Here is a 2,809-nt window from a genome sequence, read left to right on the forward strand (position 1 = left end):
AAGGAAGGAAGAAGGAAGGAAGAAAGGAAGGAAGGAAGAAGGAAGGAAGGAAGGAAGAAGGAAGAAAGGAAGGAAGGAAGGAAGGAAGAAGGAAGGAAGGAAGGAAGGAAGAAGGAAGGAAGCAAGGAAGAAGGAAGGAAGGGAGGGAGGAAGGGAGGAAGGAAGGAAGAAAGGAAGGAAGGAAAGAAGGAAGGAAGGAAAGAAGGAAGAAAGGAAGGAAGGAAGGAAGGAAGAAGGAAGGAAGGAAGAAGGAAGGAAGGGAGGAAGGAAGGAAGAAAGGAAGGAAGGAAGGAAGGAAAAGAAGGAAGGAAGGAAGGAAGGAAGAAGGAAGGAAGGAGACTGACATGTAAATTGTAGAATGCTTTGTGCAGCCCAGGCCTCTACCCACAGCATGATAGTTGCATTGTTTCTCCTCCTCCCCTCTAATTGTGCCATCTAAAAGTGTCTCCAGCCATTGGCAGATGTCCCTGGGGTTAAAATTTCCCCCACTGGAGACCATGCCATACTTTATTCATACCAGTTATTCTGTTCTTTTCTCCAAGTCCTGCAGAGACCCAAAACAATCATAAGCCTCTAGAAATGGGCACACCCCACTGTGGGGCTCAGAGATCTGGGGGGAGAGCAGAAATTTTAAATTGGATGAGTATCTGGAACTTTAAGAGTTTGGAAATTATACTAGATTTTCATGTTTCCTGATACTGAGCTGAAAAAACATGAGCTTTCCTCATTCAAGGAGAGAGAAAGAACAGCAGAAAAGAGTTAAAAAGACAGGTTAGGGAAAGTAAACAAAGCTGCTTTCTGCTTTAAACTTACTGCGTTCAGATTCTTCCAGATAATGGTTGCAGTTTTAGATTACATCCAGAGGTGAAAGCCTCTGAGCTCTAGAATTAAATACCTAGCTGAACATATGACATCTGTATTTAGATGCTCTCTAGGCATCTGTAATTTAGCAGGTCCAAAACTTGATTGAAGCCCCTCTGAAGTGAAATCTGATTCTTCCTCCATCATTTTCCATCTCTTTACAAGGCTTTATCACCCATCCACTCGCCCAAGCCAGAAAACCAAGAGGGATCCCTCCTTCCTTCTGCTAGGTCATCTTAATTTTTCCAAGTCTTGTTGATTCTATCAGTAAATGTGTAACAAATCCATCCTCGTTGCTCCATAACTATTGTTATAACTCTTGTCCACGGCTTCCCTGGAGCACACAAAGATAACCCTCTATCTGGTCTCCCCAAATCTATGGTTGTCCTCTCTCCATCTACCAACATAGCAGCCACAGTGATTAATTATGTCGCCATTTTATTAAAGTGTCTCAACTGCTATGGTAGAAACCTAAAGCAGGCTTTTCTTTTTCCAGTACTTGCTGACCTACCAGTTCCCTCTAGGTAGCATCTTCCTGGGCAACGTCTCACCCCGATTCCCAAACTCTCCACTCACTTGTGATCAGTTGGTCTCATTGAGTTTCTAAGACTTGGACCTGTTTACCTGAACACTTTAATCCCATGCCCAATTCAGCTGATCTCCCCCTCCTGGAAGCCTGCACTGCCCTTGAAGTTCAGTGGCTCCAAGTGGAGGGGCTCCGCTTTTCTCAATTCTTTATCTTTCTGGAGCTGGGGTAAGAAGTGATCAGGGTGACAGAGCACTCTCCCTGTGACTACCTTCGCAAGGTCACAGCCATCTTGTTGTTTGCTTGGTAACTGCTGTTCTAGCTCATTGTCCATAACCTGCAGTGGACAGGTGGTCCCTGGACATTGACAGTCCCTTGTAATGTTCCACCATGTCTTCTGCCCATCATCTGGCCCCAGGAGCCCCGCATGAATTTTTTATGGCACTCATGTCTCTTGTTCCACATGAAAGCCCTGACAAGCCTATAATTCCATCCTTTCCCCAAAACCTGTGTCACCTCCACAGGGAGATGTGGGATCTAAGTTCTTCCCATCTCAGAAACTGGGAACCTTGAAGAGGTCAGGAGCTTGTTTAAGAAGGATGAGGAAAAGAAAATGGGACTAGTCAATAACCACATTGCCAGGTTCCTAGAGGCTCTGAAATCGGCTCTAACTCTTCTTCCTAGAAGAGAGTTCTGTATTAGTTTATGTAAACGAATGCATTTCTGACTGAAGCCAATTTGGTTCAGTTTCTATCACTTACGAGTCAGAAAATAGTGAAGACTACACCTAAGAGAACGCGGGGGCATTTATATACATGCAAACGAAGCATGTTAGAGCAAGCTCAGCAGGAACACTTCCTATTCTCATGGGTGGCTTTCTGGGTGCTGCAGGTTATTGTTTGTTTGTCTTGTTTTGTTTTGTTGTAATTTATGTGTGAATAGCACAGTGTTACAAAAAAAAAACAAAACATGTGGATGACAGAATAAATACAGAAATTGAGAGTAAACATTTAGAATTGGGAGCAATTTGACTTCCAAGCATGTGATCAGTGAATTCATCTTGCTGAAAAGGAGGAGGTCAGTTTGGGTGGTTTTTTTAATATTTCATTTCCCTAATGATTCATTCTTATGTTTTTTTCAAAAGTATCAATCTGTGGTGGAGTGGAAAAGAAAGAAAGAGGAAAGCAAACAAGCAAGAATAGAGGGAAGGGAGGAAGAGAAGGGAGGGAGGAAGGAAAGAAGGAAGAAAGAAAGGGAGAGAGAAAGCTGGCTCTTTATACCACAAATAGTTTAAGAATTATGGCCCCAGGAGCTCCTGGGTGGCTCAGTCAGTTAAGTGTCCAACTCTTGGTTTCAGCTCAGGTCATGATCTCAGGATTGCGAGAATGAGCCCTAAGTCAGGCTCCACACTGGGCAAGGAGC

This window comes from Leptonychotes weddellii, chromosome 5 (assembly GCF_054177405.1).
Source record: "Leptonychotes weddellii isolate Sample4059 chromosome 5, ASM5417740v2, whole genome shotgun sequence".
NCBI lineage: Eukaryota > Metazoa > Chordata > Mammalia > Carnivora > Phocidae > Leptonychotes > Leptonychotes weddellii.